Source organism: Oryctolagus cuniculus, chromosome 13 (assembly GCF_964237555.1).
Source record: "Oryctolagus cuniculus chromosome 13, mOryCun1.1, whole genome shotgun sequence".
In the NCBI taxonomy this organism is placed as follows: Eukaryota; Metazoa; Chordata; class Mammalia; order Lagomorpha; family Leporidae; genus Oryctolagus; species Oryctolagus cuniculus.
In genome coordinates this window covers 24656494-24678427 of record NC_091444.1, presented here as the reverse complement: position 1 = coordinate 24678427, position 21934 = coordinate 24656494, and the positions used below count along the sequence as shown (strand labels likewise).

The window sequence follows — 21934 nt, the reverse complement described above, 5'->3', positions numbered from 1 at the left end:
CTGTCATCTCTTCTTCACTTATGTGTCGACTAGCTTCTCTCCTACCTAAACTGTGGTCCCCAAGGGTACACTTTACAGAGGAAAGAATAAATGATTGATTCTTCCCCTTCATCTACCACTTTCAATATACCCAGGTAGATCACTAAATCATCTAATGGTGATCAAGGTTTTTTTTTTTTTTTTTTTTTTTTTTTTTTTTATTTGACAGGTAGAGTTATAGACAGTGAGAGAGAGAGACAGAGAGAAAGGTCTTCCTTCCGCTGGTTCACTTCCCAAATGGCCGCTACGGCCAGCACTGTGCCGACCCGAAGCCAGGAGCCAGGTGCTTCTTCCTGGTCTCCCATGAGGGTGCAGGCGCCCAAACACTTAGGCCATCCTCCACTGCCTTCCCGGGCCACAGCAGAGAGCTGGACTGGAAGAGGAGCAACCAGGACTAGAACCCGGCGCCCATATGGGGTGCCAGCACCGCAGGCAGAGGATTAACCAAGTGAGTCACGGAGCCAGCTCAAGGGTTTTTTTTTTTTTTTCTTTTTTTAAAAAAGATTTATCTATTTGAAAAGCAAAGTAGGCCAGTGCCGCGGCTCAGTAGGCTAATCCTCCGCCTTGCGGCGCCGGCACACCGGGTTCTAGTCCCGGTCGGGGCGCCAGATTCTGTCCAGGTTGCCCCCCTTCCAGGCCAGCTCTCTGCTATGGCCCGGAAGTGCAGTGGAGGATGGCCCAAGTGCCTGGGCCCTGCACCGCATGGGAGACCAGGATAAGCACCTGGCTCCTGCCTTCGGATAGGCACGCCGGCCGCAGCAGCCATTGGAGGGTGAACCAATGGAAAAGGAAGACCTTTCTCTCTGTATCTCTCTCTCACTGTCCACTCTGCCTGTCAAAGAAAAAGAAAAAAGAAAAGAAAAGTAACAGGGAAAGGAAAGAGAGACCGAAAGAGAGAAGGGAAGAGAGGGAGGAGGGAGAGAGAGAGATGGATCTTCCATGCACTGGTCCGCTCCCCAGATGGCTTGCAAATATTGTGTATATGGTTTGACAGAACTTAAATGTGCTGTTTTAAAAATATGTATTTTTTTGAAAGGCAGAATAACAAATGCCTGCAACAGCCATGGCTGGGTCAGGCCTAGGCCAGCAGCCAGGAACTCCATCCAGGTCTCCCACATGGGTGACAAGGACTCAAGTACTTAAGTAATCATCTGGGGCCTTCCCAAGCTCATTAACAGGAAGGTGGAATGGAAGCATACCTAGGACTCAGTCTAGGCACTTTGATATGGGATACAGCCTAACGTGTTAAGCCACGTGGCCTATCCCCAGATTTTTGTTTTTATTTTTAGTATCATTATAAATTTACACAATTATACAAATTAATGTTTTAATGCCTTGCAGATATTGGAGTGTATATATACAATTATACAATTATAATTGGAAAGCTATTTTGATATATAACTGTACATGTGAGAAGACAAGTAAACAAACCACTGTCTGATACATAAGACCACTAGGAGCAGATGTGCACACACACACTCACACAGAAACATACAGACTCACAGTTACAGAAGGTAAGCAGGGGGCTTACCTTCTGTGATTCTCAACAGAGCTGGGAGGAGCACAGCTTAAGGGTATTATCTCAGATACTAGGGATTGGGATTTGAAATTTATGTGGAATTTATGTGATAATAAAATCATATGATTCCCAGATTGATGGAGAGAGAGCCATGTGCAGTCCAAAATTGTGACTCTCTAATGGTGAAAGTTCAGACACTTTAGCTTCTGGCTTGGGAAGAGTCTGGGGGAGGGGTGTGCGTGTGTGTCTGTGTGTGCATGTGCACATATGTTTTTCTAGGTATTAAATCAGTTTCCCACATGCAAGACCAGCTTTTTCACTACACATAAATGCATGCATCTCAGGGCACACCCAGAACAATCTTGCTTCTCCGTTTTTTTTTTATTTATATATTTGAGAGGCACAGCCACAGACAGAGAGAGGGAGAGACAGAGAAATCTTCCATCCGCTGTTCACTCCCTAAATGGCTGCAACTGCTGGAGCTGAGCCAATCCAAAGCCAGGAACTTCTTCCAGGTCTCTCACATGGGTACAGGGGCCCAAGCGCTTGGGCCATTTTCCACTACCTTCCCTGACCACCAGCAAGGAGTTGGGTTGGAAGCAGAGCAGCCAGGACTTAAACTGGTGCCTATATGGGTCACCCACACCATAGTTGATGGCCCAACACACTGTGTCACAGTGCCAGCCCCTTGCATGTCCCTAAGACTGCTGGCAGATATGAGCCTCTCAGCATGCTTCTAAAATGATGAAATTAGCTTATTCAAAAAAAAAAAAAAAAAGAAGAAGAAGAAGAAATTAGCTTATTCATTCAAAAAATTTACTGAAACTTAGCATGTGCCAGGTGCTATACCAACAGCTGAAGCTAGGAGTTCACAGTCTTGTCTGGGTATAGATAATAAATACACAATTACAATCACCATGGTCAATGCCAGACTGGCCAGTGCTGGCTCAGGCAGCAAGGACAGTGTTTACCCAAGCTGGGAAATCTGCTTTCAGGCTGAGCATTTGTCAACCAACTCACTGAACTCAGAATTGATCTACATTCTCCATCCGAGGCTGTGTGGGTTGTTTCTGCTGACTTCATGAGCAACATGTATGTGTGTGGTTCAGGACAGGATATGAGGGTTATAGGACAACAGGAAATTAGAAAGCTGTGTAGTCATCAGATTCCATGGCATTTATTGTATGTGGAGCAATAAGCTTGCTAGGTGGAGCAGATTTCAGAAAATGAGATTATGTCTGAGAAAAGAAAAGCTTTACAATGCACTCTATGCAAGGCAGGCATTTAAAATATTATCACTCAGAAATGTAAAATAGTGTCGCTACCTTTCTATTGATCTGTTCTCATAACAAGTGCCTGTTAAACCCATATCCTGGAATAGCATGACCTTTAATAAACAGATGTCCTTAGGCTTATCAGGAGTTGATTTACATTAGGTCTGGCCTAATACTGAAAGCATTTTTTAAGATTATATTAATCTGGTTGAGAACAAGCCTGAAAGGCTGTGTCAGAGGGGATAGTTTATACTTCTCCCTCTAGTGGAATATTGGTGTAATTGTAGTTACACGACACCCTGTTGTTCATATTTTCTACAAGGGCTCAGCGTGTATACATGGGCTCATTTATCAAACACTTACCAAGCTGTTACTGTGTTCCAAGCATGACACAAAGCATCAAGGATTTAAATAGTTCAAACCTCAGATCTTTCCTTTGAAGATTGTTCCCAAAGTGTTTACAAAATACCTACAATGCCATGGGCTAAAGGATGAACAAAGAATTACAGGAACCCAGAGGTTATGGAGATTCATTCTGCCATGGAGCTGGGGAGGGAGTCCTGGGTGCCTTCACAGAGGATGGGCCGAGTCAGGGTTTCCAGGGTGAGCCATAGGGAAAGAACATTCTAGGCCTTCAGAAAGATCCAGAGATGTGTTTGGGGAACTGTAAGAGGCCCCTGTTGCTGGGAGGAGGGGCAGATGGAGGAGGAACCAGTCCTTGACAGGACTATGTGCCTTGCTAAGGAGTTGAGGTTCCATTGAAAGATCCCGAGGCAGGCGGTTACATGATTAGATTTGGGCTCTAGTGCAGTCACAGTGATGTCTGCATGGGTGACAAGGCTATTACGTCTTCCTTTCCAAGGTCTTCCTTGTGCACTGTGTTTGTTACTGGTGCTGCTCACTAAGTTTTGGGAGAATTTTCCATATTTTTACCAAAAGCTTCCTCCTACTTATCAACATTCCTTGAAAACAAGACCTCAAGTCTCTCCTGAATGAAACCATCAACATTTGAGGCTACACTGAATCTCCTTTACCAATAAACAAACACTGATGAGTGATGGCCATGCTCTCCCTGCTGGTCCCAGTGTGGCTTTGCTTACAGCTTGATGGGCTCATGTGGGTAACTTGGAAGTCTTGCTCCCCATGGCTATTAACACCTGCGTTCTCCCTTTTTCTCTGTGGGATCAGAAGCCCTGCATCCATCTGCCCAAGATGATTCAGTTCACATGCCAAGCTTGCGATTCCCGTCAGATATCCCAGTGGAAAGGTGCAGGAGCTTGTCAGGCATGCGCATCTGGAGTTCAAGGGAAAGCTCCAGGATGCCAGGATGCCTGTGCACATCTGGGAGTGGTCAGCACTTGAATGACCATGCACAGAGAAGCCCAGGAATGGAGCCCTATGCCCTGCAAATGTGAGAAGCTTGGGAGATGAGGAAGAAACAGGAAGGTGATGAAGAAGGAGCAGCCGTTGGAGGAGGAGGGAGGCTGGTGTTATCTCCCATTCACTGACGGATCCTCCTCAGGAAAGGGGTTAACACGGAGAATACTGGATTCAGGTGAATCCTAATTCAGACCTCAGCCTCACTTTATGTGTGCTGCAGAGCGTAGTACAGGACCTGGTGCTTCTTGGCCCAGTGCCATTGATTATGCGCCTTTGGGCATACATTGAGTGCCAGTGGAATTTATGTGAAAGCAAAGTCCCTGGCCTCAGGGAGCTCACAGTCCAGACAAGAGAGAGCAGTCATAGAAGCTGATGATTTTTCCCCAACGTGGTGATACCATAAACCCCTTAATGAAATTATGAGCCATGTGCTGAGAGAACAGAGAGGAGGGAGTGATTAATCCAGCCTGGGATGGCCTGACTTATGTGGTGTGATGCACTTTCCCCTGATTCATCTTTTACGTGTAGTCTTGCCTAAGGGAATTGTGGCTCTTCTCTGAGTGTCATCAATCAATCTATGTGATGATTTATGAGATTTTTTTTCTTTTAAAGGAAACAGTGAAAAAAATCTTTAGGATACAGATTGTGATCTTACCTTTAAAAAATTTAAGAGTTGCAATCTTGGATAAAATGGGGTCTGTAATTCCTTATTAGCCCAGATCAATGTTCTGCCAGTTTGGACAGTTATCAAATCACTTCCCGCAGTAGCCCTGACATGCCAGCCTTAACTGCCGAGCCACCTGCACCTGGTGTAGAAGTCGGCGAAGATTTAGGCTTTTTCTTTGGGTGGTGATTTGCCTCTGCTTTAGGAGACAGCTTTTCTTCTTCACATAGTAAAGCCCACCCTCCCCCCCCCCAAACATCAGCTTTTCTCCTGTTTACTTTAACAGCCATGCATTTTTCATGAACAAGGTTTTCTATCTTTTTTGTGTGTGCTGCCATTTTATTTCTCCTTGTTTATTCTCCATGCATTCATTCTGGTCAGAATTTAAAACTTTCTAAATAAAACATATACTGAAAAGTATCTTTTCCATGAGTTTATTATAAATGCTTGCATTGGAGATCACACAAAGGCAGACTGCAAAACTGTTGTATTTCAGTGTGTTGCGCACACTGGAGTGCTACCTTTATTCTGTAAACTTATAGCTCCTCTAGGGTGGTCTGAAGGCATTCCTAGGGATTTTGGAGCCAAATAAATGGATACTTTTGTTCTCCAGTCTAAAAGTAGATGTAACCAAAGTTCCTTTGATGGGTAAAGTTGGATGATAGTGAATATATTTGGGACAGGGCAGGTTTTAGAAAAGAGAAATGAGGGCAATGTGGGTAAGAGTTAAGCATTGTCCACTGGGATCCAGGAAAAAAAATTTTTCAATAACACAAATATACCCAGGAACCTAAAGACCTTGAAAAATAATTAAAACATAAGAAATCCAAAGAATTGTATATTCCTGATTTAAATGAAGACACTAGCTTTTTCTCTAAGAAAAGATGGTTAAAGTTTATTTGCTATGTGGAGTATGTTAATTTGAAGAGTAATTGTTCTTTTTTAAAGAATTATATATTTATTTGAAGGTTCAAGTGACAGGGAAAGAGGAAAAAACCCCAAATGACTTCAACAGCTGGCTGAGCCAGCCATCAGTGGCAGGGATCCAAGTACTTGGGCCAACCTCTGCTGTTTTCCCAGGTACATTAGCAGGGAGCTGGATTGGAAACAGAGCAGCAGGAACTTGAATCAGTGCTCCAGTATGGGATGCCAGCTTGCAAGCTGTGGCTTAACCCACCGCACCACAAGATCAGCCCTGAAGAATAATCACTCTTAAGAGTTGCCCTGTGGTCTAACCTTTAATTAAAGAGGACCGAGTTTCTTAAAATCAAGAGAAATCCCAATGCCTTCTATGAGATTATCCAGCTTCTAAGCTTCTATGGGATTATCCAGAAGCCCATTCTTCCCTGCTCTGGCCAAGTCTGTCAAAGATGCCCACCCTTATCTTGAGCAGTCACTGCTGAGCTCTGTGTGTGCTCCAGGGGTGGGAACAGAACTCCTCCTCCACTCTTCCATCTGCAGCTGCCCCTAGCTCGTCATACTCAGCCTCAGGCCTGCCATACTAGAGCTAGGACCCAATAGTGCAGCTCTTGGGGGGTGTAGACTCTTCAGTCCACACCTGCACAACCATTTCCCCAGGTCTTCCATAGTGTCAAGGTGGTTGGGTTGGGAGGAGGCTTCGGTGTCAACCTCACATCATTCCTAGAGCCTATTCTCCCCTCTGATGGGCTCTTGGCTCCAGGTCACCAGTCCAAAGTCTCCTTCTCTTGCCATGACGCTCATTTCAGGGGCCTCATTGTAATGCTGTCAACGTCAGGGCACTCCTAGTTCATCTGACATGTTCTGGGGGTCTGAATCTCAAAGAGGCTAGTTCAGTAATGCTCAGTCTGTGCTAGGACTGCTGGTGTTTATCACCCTTTGCCTTGTAAGCTCTAGGAAGTTAAACTGAATGAAATAGCAGAGGAGTTGGCTCTGCTGTTCCCAGGTGACTTCATGCATATGGATTCAAGTCTGCTTGTGCATAGGAGATTTTCTTAGAGAATCTAGGAAAGGACCAACATAAAGAACATTGGGGCCAGTGCTGTGGCACAGAGAGTAAAATCTCCACCTGTGGAGCTAGCATCCCATATGGGCACCAGTTCGTGTCCCGGCTGTTCCACTTCTGGTTCAGCTCTCTGCTAATGGCCTGGGAAAAGCAGCAGAAGATGGTCCAAGTCCCTGGGCCCCTGATACCCACATGGGAGACCCAAAAGAAGCTCCTGGCTTTGGCCTGGCCCAGCCCAAGTCATTGTGGTTATTTGGGGGGAGTGAACAAGCATATGGAAGATCTCTCTCTCTCTTTCTCCTTCTGTCTCTCTGTAACTCTGCCTTTCAAATAAGAATATATATAATAAGATATATTGTGACTGGTGGGGAAATTTTATAAATTCATGTTCATATCAGAGTCTACAGTCTAAAATTCTTTATAAAAATGTTATTTTATTTAGTTGAAAGGCACACTGACAGAGAGGGAGAGAGAAAGAGTAAGTGAGAGAGTGAGAGAGAGAGAGAGAGAGAGAGAGATTGGCCAGGGCTGGGCCAAGCCAAAGCCAGGAGACTGGAATTCCATCTGGGTCTCCCACATGTATAGCAGGGGCCCAAGTACTTGAGTACATCTTCCACAGCTTTCCCAGGCTCATTAGCAGGGATTTGTATGGGAAGCAGAGCAGTTCTGGCTTGAACTGGTGCTCTGATACGGGATGCTGGCACCATAAGTAGTGGTTTAACCCACTATACCACAACACTGGCCCTAGTCTAAGCTTCTTGAGCTTTCTTTTTTTTTCTTGTTTTTTATTTTTTTTAACAGGCAGAGTTAGACAGTGAGAGAGAGAGAGAGAGACAGAGAGAAAGGTCTTCCTTTTTCCGTTGGTTCACCCCCCAAGTGGCCACTATGGCCGGCGCGTTGTGGCCGGCACGCTGCACCGATCCAAAGCCAGGAGCCAGGTGCTTCCTCCTGGTCTCCCATGCAGGTGCAGGGCCCGAGGACCTGGGCCATCCTCTACTGCCTTCCCGGGACACAGCAGAGAGCTGGACTGGAAGAGGAGCAACCGGGACAGAATCCGGTGCCCCAACCCGGACTAGAACCTGGGGTGCCAGCACCGCAGGCGGAGGATTAGCCTAGTGAGCCGCGGCGCCGGCCTCTTGAGCTTTCTGGCCAGTGTGGGGAGAGATTTCCCACTGCCAACAGTAGCTACATAGCACATTTCTGCAAGTTTGATTGTCCTGTAACAGGCCAGATGCTGATCCCGTTGTGGGGAAGCTAGGCACCCCTTGACCTTGCCTACTGAGAACCCTGAGAGTCCAGAGAGAGACAGAGATACTTTCTGGCCAATCATGGATTGATTAATTTGGCCCAGCCTAATTGTACTGAGCATCTCTACCATGCTAGGCCCTGAGGGAATGAAACACCATGGTTCTTCCCAAGGCAGAGTTTATCACCTCCTTGTGGAAAAGCAGAAGGATGCACTTCAGGAAATAATTAAGACAACAGACTCTGTACAGGGCCGCTGGGCATGACCTTTAGCTCTCTTGGTTACTGCGGGTGGCCAGATCCTGGTTACTGTAGGTGGCCAAATAAATACCTCTGTGTTCTCCTGCATGGTAGTTTTGCGTAGTTCCAGCCTAACTCTCAGAATCCAGAAAGAGTTTGCTCCCAGTAATCTGGTTACTTAGGCTGAGAAGTGAGACTGCAGCAGTGAGTTTCCCTTGCATTTGGATCCAAAGCTAGTGTTGAAATGGTAGCTTCACATTTCAGGCATGGAAAGCCAAGATACTGTGGCAAAAATGACCTACATTAAAGATCTCTGTGAGTGAGATCCCAGGGGAAAGAAGGGGCCATCAAAGAAGGAGGTACCTTTCTCTGAAGGGAGGAGAGAACTTCCACTTTGATTATGGCCTGGTCTAAATAATGTCAGAGTTTGTGAACTCAAGAGGCTTCCATAGCCTTGGTAGCTCATGACAAGAGCCTTGGGTGATCACTGACATCATAAGTAAGAGTGTCAATTGTTAAATCAACAACAGGAGTCATTGTGCACTTGCTCCCCCTGTAGAACCTCTGTCCTTAAGGTGTTTTACTATGAGAATCAATGGTAAAACTAGTCTTCAAACAGTACTTTATACTTTATTATACTATATAATCTTAATGAAGAATGGGATGGGAGAGGGAGTAGGAGGTGGGATGGTTTGGAGGTAGGAGGGCAAGTATGAAGGAAGAACCTCTATAATCCAAAAGTTGTACTAATGAAAGTTATACTTATTAAATAAAAGTTGTCTATTAAAAAAAAGTAGCTTCAGGTGTCACCACTTACCAGGTGTTTTCAACCTAGGAATATAGACAGGGACATGTTCTAGGAGAAGGTGAGTACTGTAGTGAAGAGCTGGGTGTCTTGTCTTGCTGAAAATTCATCTGAAAAGGTACAGGCAAAACCTCAATGAAGGCTTAGTCAGGAGGAGGTTGGAACAGGAACTGGGGCCGAGGTTGGGATAGGAGTGGTTGGCCCTCTCTTGGGAGACTCAGGGAGATCTTTCTTCAAGTGAGCTCCCCAGATTTCTATGGGTCTATGAGAAAAATCGCTCATAATTATGTTAATTACAACAGAGCACTTCTCTTCTCCAGGAGCTTTTCATCTTCAAAGGGGCTCCAGGGCGGAGCATTAATGGTTGACATGAAAGTCTCTGGTGTTTGAGAACTGAAGTGGGGCCGGGGGGCCCCCAGCTATGCTGGCTGGGCCCCTGGTGGTGGTGACCTGTGAAGGAATTCTCTTGCTTCAAGGTGAGGAGCGGGTCAAGGCATGGAGACGTGTCTGGAAACTGGACTTTGCCTTGCAGAAACTGGTGAGGCAAGGGAATAGAGTGTCGGCCTCAGTCCAGTGCCCTTGAGCCCTGACTCTCTGTATTGGGGGGGGGGGGGTGTTGTCAGATAAAATCAGAGACCTCATGACATTTGAATTTCAGACAAACAAACTCATAAATACCCAAAACATGGGTGTCCCAGATTTTTATTTGCTAAATCTGGTATCCCTACCCTGACCTGACCCCCACTCCAAACACACAGACATATATGCAGACACACACAGATGTGCACACACACAGACACACACATAGACACACGCACAGACACACGCACAGACACAGTCAGAGCCCAGCTTCCTACCCGACAGACTCAGACCTGAGAGGTCAGCAAGCTGGGGCGTGTTCCCCCAGGGGCACGAGGAACAAGAATTCTCCTGCCCAGGCCCAGCCTCTTTCCCACCCTCACCTGGGCATGTGAGAAAGTCCTTCCAGCTCTCTGTAGGGGCAGGCACTCAGGGCTGGGCCGCTGGACAGACGGCCCGCCCTGCGCAGCTCCTTTTGCCTTGGCATTTAGGGATGAAACAGCCTCAACAACAGGCTCCCTAATGCGTCCCAACCCTGCTCTCCGTCTCCCCTTCTCCGAACCCTTACCTCCTCCCACCACTCTAGCTTAACGAGAAGCCTGTGGCCACCCACCCCATCACGCTGAACTGCTGGAATGGACATTCCTCTGTGACAAAAACCAGAGAGCAGTGGTCGCTCTGCTGAGATCAGCTTCCTGCCCAGGCAGTGGAATCCTGGCTGCCAGGACGGGTCTGGGCCTGAACCAGCAATGCTGCTGGTTTCCCTGGCTGGGTGGGGAAGGGAAGACAAGCTGGTACTTGCCACAGCACAGAACAGTATCTGGGAGCTTGCAGTGCCTGCTCTGAGCCAGAGCGAAACTCCTGGGGCCTCCAGACACCGGTGTGTTAGAGAGGTTCCCAGGCCCCCTAAAACTCAGATTCAGCCCCTGGGCTTGGTCAGGGTCAAGGACAAAGCATGTCACCTTCTTCACAGCCCCCGGACAGGCAGATGGTCACGCATATTCACATCCTGGGATACTACTTCGGGCCTCTGGGCAAGATTAACATTCCAAAGCGTCAATCCTTCGGTTCCCTTTCATGACCTCATGGAAGAGGCATGGAGTCAGACACATCGGGTGGCGTCAGCTCCCTACTCACTATTCACCAGCTGTGGGACCTTGGATAAGACTCTTTTAAAAATTTAATTTAAAAAAATCCCCTGGTATACTTGCAAATAAAACTATGTGCAGCAAATGCTAGTGTCCAGGAGGACCCTGGCTGACGAGCTGGCAGTGCTGTGTAGGCGATTCCTGGGCAGCCACTTTTCCTTCCAAGGGGCAAGATTCTGGGAAGATTCCAGAGAAGTTAATACTGGTAAGTTACTCTTTGAACTGTAGTGAGGAATAAAAAACAGATTTCCCCCGTGAACTACAGTTCCTTCCTGTCCTTTCTTAAATCAGAAGTGCGTGAATTTATGAATAACGTGTGATACACTCAGCTTATGGGCATCACTGAAATCATTGCCTGCCAGTTATGGAGTATGTGGAGCACCGAGTCTCTCTAGTAAATGCTTGTTGACTGACTGCTCAGAGGAAGGGTGGAAGAGAGAAAGGAAAGGAGGAAGGAAGGATCGATTTTATTTCAATGGGATATTTCGAAGTGGAAACCTTGACTCTTGTTTCAGAAGCCTCTAAGGCTGGTATTAAACCTCCTCAAATGCCCCTCCCCTAGATCTACTGTTTTCCTAGCTCCCTCCATTTTTATTTTTTCAGCCACCATGCTCAGCTTTGCAACAATGTTTTGTAAATAATGAACTGGAGCAGAGAGAGCTCTGCAGCTTTCTGACTACCCCAAGGGATCTGGCTGGCAAGGCACCTGGCCAGCGTAGGCCTGCTGGGGCCTTCTTTGGATTGGAAAGGCCCCGGAGAAACTGCTGTCACTAGCAGCTGAACATTATGCAGGTGTTCCTGTGCTGGGGAGGCACAGGTGGTGTGTGGGCTGCCTCATCTCTGATTTCCTAGGTGTAAACAAAATAAGAGGGGAAAAGCTATCCCAGATCAATGGGATCAGAAGTTTCCCAGAGGATTTATAACCAGTAGAGCCATGCACAGGATGTTAGGAAGATCATCCAGGGAAGGGGGTGGCACAAGAGCCTGATAGAACACTCTTTCTGCTCCTGTTTCATCTCTCCTGCAGATCAGCTTGTCTATTTTGGAGTTCAGAGATTTGGACTTGAACCTGAGTGTGGCCACTTCCCATGCAATCCAGGAGATTATGCTCCATGAGCTTCAGTTTCCTCACGTGTAACATCAGAATGCTATTAATAACCCATACACATGCATTTAACAAATATGTATTGAATCCCTACCTTGTGCTGGGTCCTTGCAACACAGCAGCAGGCAAGATGTAGCTCCCGTCTTTTTGGCTGGAGCTTCACTATACTCCAGAGCAGAAGTCCCCAAGTAGCAGCTCCTGTGAGTATTTCATATGGCTCATGTGATTTCTAAAAAATCTCAGATTTGTTGCAAACATGTAAAAAATGTTAGATTTTATACAAATACTTCAAATATAAATTCTGGCAAAAATGAGCTTGTATTTCTGCATGGTTACCATCAGGCAGTGCTTGGTGTCTTCTTCCTTTAAAAAGAAGGTATGCTGTCCAGGTAGTGACAGTCTACACCCCTTGTAGCCATTCTTACCTTGCTCAGCCTAAACAATAGTATTCTTTATCATCATCTTTTTAATCCAGCTCTTTGACATGACCTTCAAGGCCTTCTAGATATGTTTCAGGCCTAATTCTTCCTCTCAATTGTGATGCTGCAGCAAATTGCCACAAGGTATCTCTGAACCATTACAAGGCTATTCCCTTTGCCTGAAATGTTTTTGATTCCATTTTTCTATCCAGAAAACTTATATTGATCTTTTAAAGGTCATTTTAAACACTCCCTTCTTCCTTTGTGAAGACTTCTTAGAAGAAATGCTCAGAGGGGCACATGACTGAAGACCTTCAAAGACCAAAGGATCCTCAATTGTTCTACACCTCAGAGTTGGTCCCAAGGGTCTTCCAGCTGGTTACCACTTATAAAAAGTCTCAGCTTTCCCAATTAACAAAGACAAGAATGTGAACATTAAATGAGATAATGTCTGTTAATGAAGTTCTAGCATGCACGCAAAATGTTTGAATAGAGTTACTGATTTTAATAAACAGTATATATTCTAGTTAATATAATATTGGTGGCAACTTCCTCAAGGATAGTACATCAGCAGGTGCAAAGCCTGTTCAAGGAAGACAAATTTATTATGGTTGAAAAGTAATGGAATGGAAAGAGAAGTGTTTGGAAAAGTAAGCTAGGGCCTTCAAATTGGTCTCCCTGCCTGACCCTTTGCTCCCTTTTTAAACAGCCGCTAGTATGATCCTGCAAGATAACGTCATGTCACTCCCCTGCCAAGAAGCCTGCAGTAGTCCCTACTACTCTCAGAGGAAAAGTCTACTTCCCAGCTCCCCCACCTCACCACTCTCCCCTTGTTCACACACCTCTCTGCCCAGCCACACTGACTTCCCTGTCTGTCCTTAATGGGACATGCATTCTCCTACCACGGGGCCTTTTCACTTACCAGGCTCTCTTTCTATAGTGACCTTTGCCCTGATGTCTACATGGCTCCCTCCATCACATTCTTAGGTCTTAATTTCTCATCTCCCTAAACTAAAATTAAAATTAGTCTATCTGAAATTAAATTTAGTCTATCTAAAATTTTACTCCAGGCCCACTCCTTTCTAACCTCTTTAGTTGTTCTTTTGTTCTTCTTTTTTATTTTTTATTTTTATTTTTTTTGACAGGCAGAGTTAGTGAGAGAGAGAGAGAGAAAGGTCTTCCTTCTTTTGGTTCACCCCCCAAATGGCTGCCATGGCCGGCACGCTGCGCTGATCAGGAGCCAGGAGCCAGGTGCTTCCTCCTGGTCTCCCATGCTAGACTAGAACCCTGGGTGCCGGCACCGCAGGCGGAGGATTAGCCTAGTGAGCTGCAGCGCCAGCCTCTGTTGTTCTTAGAATTTAACCATCAGTGAACATACTTTATTATCCTGTTCATTGTCTCTCCCCCTGGAGCATAAGCACGGTGGAAGCAGAAGCTCCTGTCACAGAACCTGGTACACAGGAGATACACAATCCATGCTTGTTGGATGAGTGGTTAAAGTTTCTGGACTCAATAAATATTAGGAAACCGTGAAATATGTCTTAAGCAGGAGGATGATGGGATCAGAGTTTGCAGAGGCTACGGGATGGAGTGGGGTTAGGCTGGGAGCTGGGAGGAAGGAGGTAGTCACTCAGCAGGAGGGTACATAAGTGAAAGTTTAAACAAAGGGCTGGGGTAGGAAAAGAAAGACAAAAGGAGGCAGTAAGTCTCAAAAGGGCAGGGATTGTGTCCCTTGAATAGCAGGTGCCCAATACATATTTGCTGAATGATAAATGAAAGGATGATGCTCAAGTCTCCTGTGGGATGGAACCAGGGCATTGGTCTGAATCTGTCTCAGAAAGCCCTAAACCCTGGAGGGTCTTGCTCCTGGGGCCAGGAGTTCCACAAGATCAACGCTGACCTCCTGTGTTTGTGTGCGCATTTCCCCTTCCTTCCTCAACTGGGATCACTCTACAAGGCCTCTAGCTACCATTTAGGCCTCAGCTTAGCTTGGACTAAGCAGGGATTTGAGCTGTAGGAACTGCGGTTTGGTTGCGGCTGTACATGTCCAGGGGCAGCAACCAGCTCTCCTGACCTTTATGAGAGTTGCACAGTGCAGAGAAATTAGTGTGCAGAGGAGCCTTCCCTGGCCAGTCCAGAGCCACTCAAAGGAGTGGAAATCACTCTCTTTGTCTCTCTCAGAACCACAAGATTATTGAACAGCAGGCCAGTCCAGGTAGAGGCTGAGCATGAGACCACATTCAGAGAAAGTCCCCACAGTGGAGAGGGAGGGGTGCTGCTTGGCCAAGGTACCGCTCATTATACCCTCCCTTCTCTGTCCCTCAGTGAGGCACAGCTTCTCAAGGGATGAGTCCACACTTGGCCTGGCTCCCAATCCAATCAACAGAAATGAGATGCTTCACATCCTCTCTGCATGCTGGCACAATTCTGAGCTTCCCAGGTGTTTATTAAGGGAACACTGGTACCTGTGCCAGGTCCTTGCCTAAAGATGGGACTGGCGGGGAGCAAATGCAGCAGCAGAGAAAAATCATATTGGCTGAGACCTGTTACTGCCTTACTTATTTCATTTAATCCTCTTGTAGGTCCTGGCAAACAGGCAGTATTCTCTTTTGCAAGGCGAGGAAACTGAGGCTCATACAATTAGGAGATGAGAGGGGGGACATTGCGGCAAGCTTTGCCTCATTCCCAAGCACAGTTTGTTTTTCTAAGGATCCCAGAGCTGCCTCTAGAATTTAATCATGGAGCTAGGCATTGTCAGAACTAGAGGGCAATGGTGGAATTTGTTCAGCTCCTTGCAAGTGCCCTTTCTTCTTTCTTAAAAAAAAAAAAAAAGGCAATGACAATAATATTTTTGTTAAATACTCTGTATATCTTCTTTAAAAGATTAAATGATACCGACAGCTTTATAACCAAAACATCAGCCCTGTCCACTCCCTATTTGTGTTGAAGTAATATTTTGTCTCCTAATATTTCTGCTGAAATCTTTCACCCATTCTTATCTGCCTTCTCATGCTTTGTGTCCTCTCTTAACCTTGAGGATGAATATATATTTTTTTATTTCTTTGTTGTCATTATTCTGGGGTAGTCTGGGAAGGAGAGGGATAAACACACCTGGCCAGTCAGTCATATTGAACAGAAGTCTGGCTTCTTTATTTTATTTTTTAAACGAAATATTTGTTTACTTATTTGAAAGAGAAGAGGAAGAGGAGGAGAGAGAGTGAAAGAGAGGGACAGAGATAGAGAAAGAGAGATCTTCCATCTGCGGGTATATTCCCCAGATGGCCACAACAGCCGGATCAGGACCAGGCTGAAGCCCAGAGCCAGGAACTCCTTCTGGGTCTCCTGCATGGGTGTTAGATATCCAAGCACTTCCCAGTGCATTAGCAGTAACCTGGATCAGGAGAGGAGCAGCTGGTACTTGAACTGCCACTCTGATGTGGGATGCTGGCATTGCAAGTGGCAACTTAACCTGCTACACCATATGCTGGCCCCAGCTTTTTTTTTTTTTTTTTTAATTATTTGAGAAGCAGACAGACATAGAAATGGAGTTGAAGATAGAGATGGAGATGGAGATGGATGTCTTTATCCACTAGTTCACCCTCCAAATGTCCACAACAGCTAAAGCTAAGAGCCCAGAATTCCATCCAAGTCTCCCACATAGGTGGACAGGGACCCAACTACTTGAATGATTACTTTCTGCCTCCAATGGTCTGCATTAGCAGGAAACTGGAATAGGAAGTGGAACTGGGACTCCAAGGCAGGCACTTCCATATGGGATGCAGGCATCCCTCGTGTTTTAAACTGCTACACTAAATGCCTGTCCCAGAAGTCTCCCTTCTTGCCACTCTACCTCTCGCCTTAAAGAGTGTATCCAGAAATAGCTCATTTTTCAGTCAACAAATGTCCAGGTCTCAGAGAGCTCCTGGCCTGCCAGATTCCCCTCTAGCTTCCCTCAAGGACTGGACTGAGGCCTGGAGGGAATGATAGACACAGAGGAAACAGTGGAGATAACAATGATGGTTGCCCCCTTCCATCCACAGGGCATCCCACCGATTCCAGAGAGCACTCACAGCAGCTCTCTCATTTCCAAGCAGCTTGTGATCACAGGCAGGTTGTTTGGTATGGACCATGAAGTCAAAATCAGCCGCTACTGTGTGCCAGTTGAGCAGCATATTTGAAATCAGAGCTATGACCCCTCTGATGCCTAGTTTCTGTAGTTTCTTATTGGGCTCTTTTGTATGCAGAGCCAATGGGAGCTCTCCAGACCAGGGGGAGAGGGGAGGGGTAGGGGTGGACTCAGATTTGCACTGAAGGGGAGGAAGAATGGAGGAGGCCCCAGGGGAGCTCACTTCCAAGTGATTTACTGCCCTGTTTTTCTCCTCTTCCTTTCAGAAAGGTTCAAGTTTGAAGAAAGAAAGGTGCTTCTCTGAGAACACTGACCAGTGCTCAGCTTGGTCCAAGGATTAAAAGAAGGGCAGAATTGAATCACTTCGAACACTTCAGTGGGGGAATTTTAGAGTCCCAGGTGAGAGTCTGTTCCATCGCTTGTGTTGGGAAGTGAGATTAATTTATGTTTTTTTCTTTGTTTTCTGTTGCTGGCCTCTGCAGCTCCCTGCCATCTCCATGATTCTAGGATTTGGAGCGTATTCCAGGAGGCAAACCGCTGAGGTTAAGGACAGAGGGACAGACAGTAAGAAAGCAACAGGCAATACGCATTACAGTTTAAGATGTGGTCTGGCAATGTGTTAGGCTTATTTATAGCCCTGGTACCTGGAAATCCTTGGATACAGGCAGAGGTAATCGAGGGCCAACAGAAGTTTTGGAGTAAATCTGATGGGCTCCAGAAGATTAGTTGGGGTCTGAGTTCCTTTGAGAGAGCAGAGAATTGAACTGTTTAGCTTGATATCCTGCCTGCCTCCAGCAACTCCACCAAAGCATATTCCACTCTCAGAGATCATTTGCCATACTGGCTCCAGTAAGACCAAGTTCCCACTGTACCAAGCCTGTGGAAGAATCCCCAGGTTCTGTGCCTCCTGCTCTGCCAAGAAGATAATGGGTTTTGAAACTCATGGCTTTATTATCACATATCTGATATTGTAGAGATTAAAGTCTGGGTAGTCACAGAGACCCCTCCCACAAAATAAGAGCTCACTGGCAGCAGGCGAGGGGGATTCCCTAGTTCTCATGGCTGTGAATCAGGGCCCCTGTGCTGAATGCACATCCTACTGCCTGAAACTCAGACTCACAAGTGAGTCAGCAGTGCCCCACCTGAGAGGCAGAGGAGGTAAAACCAGGGGGGCATCGCAGGCCCAAGCCACACTGGGGCTGTTTGAATCTAGCAGGCGCTCTTTGGAGAATATAGAAGAACTGCTTCTTTCAGTGTCTTTGGGGACCCACAGGATGTTCTTATCCCCAGATCCAGTGGATGAGGTGTGTCTCCAGTAAAGAGAGTCAGGATGGCTTATCGCCAGGTCATCACTTGAGGAAGTTCCTGTGATTGCCACTTTAATTCCTCCTGCTTTACTCCCCTTCCTTTGATTCTTCAGTTGAGTGACATGAGAGTTGGGAGTTTTGTTTACTATAACATCAATCACATCTAGATCCATGGGTGATTTTTTATTTTTATGTTTAAATAGTCAACAACCAGTGGCATTGCCAATCAGAATAGACACTGGTCAGGGTGCTAAGCAGGGTTCAAGTGGAAAAGGGCCCTGGTCTTGGTTTTGTGGCTAATTTGCTATGTGACCTTGAGGAAATCACTTGGCTTCTTTGGACCTCATTTTTCTCATCTGTAAAAAGTAGAGATGCCTCCAGGATTAGGCAACCGAAGCAAGTGAGTGAGCCCGGCAGGGTGGAGTTATCCTGCCTGTCATGTGTAGACTCTCTCTAAATAGGCAGCTGTTGCCAGGTGAAACAGGTGGTGTGCATGGTGTCCAGAGCACTTGATTCTTCAAGAGAAGATGTGAATCTGTATGTTTATGTGAGGTCTCCTGGCATTTAAAACACCATGTGAGTCAAACATCTCTAAGTCAATTTTACCCATGAACTAGAGGATCTAGAACAGTGGTGAGGAACATCCAGCCCACAGGTCATGTAAGGCCCACAGAATCCCTTGGTCTGGCTCTGCCAAGGCAACCACAGGCGGGACTTGAAATTCAGTAAATCTACAGCAGGCTAATTTTTAGGTTGATAATTTGTGAATGATGTTATAAATATCCAAATGCCTCTTGGCAGAAAAAGGGTTCCCCACCCCTGATCTAAAAGGACCCTCCTAGCTTGACTTTCTGATTTAAAATATGTGTTTTCTAAAGAAGATTCTAAGAATTACGTTAGTCATGGGAATCTCAGCTCAAGCAAAAGTGAATGCCTGTGTGTGGGCTCATACTTGCATGTCATTGGGCTTCTGGTTCCCTTCTGGTGACACTCTCCTGGTGGTCTTCCCTCCACCCCTCACACCCACCCACAGCAGAAGCTTTGCTTGGTCTCAAGAGCCCAGCCGTGGGCCAGATGGAAGGTGCTGCTTGCCCAGTGAGCTCATCAATAGTAGCAAGTTGGCTGGACTGATGAGCCAGGCCTTCCCCTGAGTGAAGGGAAGAGTGGCCACAGGGCAGTGATTGAGACAGAGGCTGGGTGAGTCAGGCCTTGGGGCTTGCTGCCTTCCCAGGCCTTTGCTGGATACATCCCAAAGCTGACTTGGGACTAGCAATGGAGTCTGCATTATCACCACTCTGGGGCTCTAACCCACACACATGAATCTACAAGATATCACAGACGAAATGGCTTCAGTAACAAAAAGAAATATTGGTCTGGAGTTAAGTCCAAAACCAGGGGCTGGTGTTGTGGCACAGTGGGTAAAGACACTGCCTGTGCTCTAGCATCCCATATTTGCACCGGTTTGAGTTCCAGCTGCTCTACTTCCAATCCAACTCCCTGCTTACAGCCTGATAAAGTAGTGGAAGATGGCCCAAGAGCTTGGGCCCTTGAACTCACATGGGAGATCTGGAAGAAGCTCCTGGCTCCTGGCCCAGCCTGAGCTGTTGCAGCCATCTGGGGAGTGAGCCATCGGATGGAAGATATCTCTCTCTCTCTCTCTCTCTGTAACTTTGACTTTCAAATAAATTTTTTAAAAAGCCCAAAACCAAGGTGCTGTTGGGTCTGAGGGCTGTTGGGGAAGTGGGGTGGAGGATCTACTCCAGGCCTCTCCTTGGTATACAGATGGCTGTCTTCTCCCTTGGTCTCTGCATCATCTCTGCTCTACAAGTGTCTGTCTCTGAGCCCACATCTCTTCCTTTTGTAAGGACACTGGTCTTGTTGGGTTGCAGCCCACTCTAATGAGCTCATTTTAACCTCATTACCTCTGCAAAGACCCTACCGTTGGAAAACATCACATTCCGAGGTAGTGAGGGTCAGGACTTCAACATATGAGTTTGGGGTGGGGGCACAATTCTGCCCATTGCACCTTTCTTCTGCAGCTTCTCACTCATCTCTCTAAACAACGACACCAAGTGCCTGCTTGTGCCCCATCTCACCTGACAGTGCAGTGCTGGAAGGTGGGATCTGTCTGGTTTATCTCACTGCTCCCTGTAGGTAGGTCCTCTGTGTGTGGAGGTGGGGAGTGGGGGGTGGGGGGAGGGAAAAGGGGACTTAACTTCCCAGGTGATTACAAGGGAAACCTTCTTCCTGTGCGAGGTACTGTCTGTAATATGGTGCTTTTTATCCTTACACCACCAATAACTGCAAGTAGCTACATAGGACACTAAGTGTCAGATCCTGTACATGTTGGTCACCGACTGAATTCCCACCATACTACCGTGAGACAGGTACTATCCTAAGCCTCATTCTACAGCTAAGAAAGAGAGCCCAGAGAGCTGAAGAAACTCTCCCAAGCCTGCAGTGACTGATGGAGTTGGGGTTTGAGCCCCCTTCAGTGGCTCCAGAGGCCAGGCTATGACCGTGATTAGAAACAGCAGGAGTTATGGTACTGGCTGAACAGGTGGGGAAACTGAAGCAGACGCTAGGAGACTCACCTACCGTCACACAGGGAAGGGGCAGAGGGAAAGCAGAATTCCAGCCCTGGAACCACATGGCCTTCCCCAGACGGGACCCCGTGTCCTGAGTCCCTTCCCCATCGCTAACTCCACGCACGCAGGCCCACGGCCTGGCAGGGCCGACTCAGACTCTGGAACCCCCTGTCGTTCTGAGCTGTCCCCGGACCATGGGGTAGTTACGGGACGTGAAGGAGGGGAGGCCCTCGCTCGCCTTGGAGTTGACCTCCCAGCCGCTTTTCTTTCCCAGGACCACCAGCCCCGAGGCGCAAGGGCGAGGCCCGAGCCTGGGACTTTTCTTAGCCCGGGTTAGAAGCGGGGGAGTGAGGTGGGAAGAGGCCGGGCGGGGCCGGGCCGCCCAGGCACGCAAAGTATCTTATTTCTCCCAAGCGGCCAATCCCGGACGCCGGAGGGCGTGGCTACACCTGGGAGGCGTGGCCAGCCGGCGGAGTGGGCAGAGGCGTCTCGGGGCGAGGCACTGACGTAAGCTCCGCGCACCTGGGCCGGGCAGGTAAGGGCTGGTGCGGGACGGAGAGAGGAACCCGAAGTCCCTATCCGCGCTGAGCGGGGCGCCGCTCGGCCGAGCCGTCGAGGAGCTCGGAGGCTGGCGTCTGCTCCTCGCTGCTGACTTGGTTCAGAGGGACGTCCGCCTCTGGTAGCCGGATTGAGCCAAGGTGGGGACGGCGACACGCGGAGACTACTCTGAGGGAGAGGAGACAGGCCCGCCGGTGGCGAGGGGTCCGTTCTAGCCTCGATGGGAGAGGGGAGAGTCCGTTTGGGGACATCCACTTCGTTGCGGGACTGGGCGCCTGTCGCCCTCCTCCAGGTAGCTTTGTGGCTGTCCCGGTTCTGCAGCGCGGGCCCCGCCCGACCCCACATTTGGGCCCACTCCCTTTCCCTTCCGCGCCGAAACGGACTTTGCTGCTCTTGGCCCTCTGCTCACCCCACCTTCGAGTGGAGCCCAGGACCCCTCTTCCTCTCCCCTCGGTCTTACCAATCGGTTGGCCCGCTGGCCTCTGTGGCAGGGGCCGCTTCTTGGGCCTGGCCGCCTTTGGTCCCGGTGGGTGCTTTGGGGACTTGGGAGAGATGAGCGCGACCTCGAGCTCTGGCCGGTTTGTTTCCCTCCCTGAGTTTGTTTAGCCCAGTCTGGCCGCTGCCCTGGGCCTGGGAGACACCCATGGATTTCCCAGTAGCCAAGCTAGGTGCTGGGGAGGGTGGCGCCAGGTGTGGCTGCTCCGGGGGTGAGTCCCTCTTTGCCGAAGGGGCTGGATGGTGGGTGTGGAGAAGTGGGGAAAGAGGCCTGGGGTGCTGCTCTTTCCAGGCAGTCTGCTTTTCCGGAAAGGGGTCGCCCTGCCCCTCCGCCGCTCTCTCGGTGGGTATCAAGTGTGGCAGCCAGGGAACGGAGAAGTAGAATAGGGGTTGGTGAAGGCTGGGCTGACCGGGGCAGGAATTTAGGGTAAGATGTTTGTGTGAGACCCCACTGCAATA

At 47.9% G+C, this 21934-nt stretch overlaps 1 protein-coding gene across 3 annotated transcripts in view; it reads left to right on the top strand.

The window, feature by feature from the left end:
- IRF6 (interferon regulatory factor 6) overlaps positions 1-21934 on the top strand; it is a 47859-nt gene that overhangs the window by 3144 nt on the left and 22781 nt on the right. Inside the window, exon 2 of one of the 3 annotated variants that reach the window (XM_008268456.4) lies at positions 16794-16926. The gene's annotated coding sequence lies outside the window, so the exon portion shown is untranslated. Of the gene's footprint in view, positions 1-16793; positions 16927-20892; positions 21121-21934 lie in introns of those variants that run through there. The other 2 variants (XM_008268457.4, XM_008268455.4) reach the window with 2 other exon arrangements.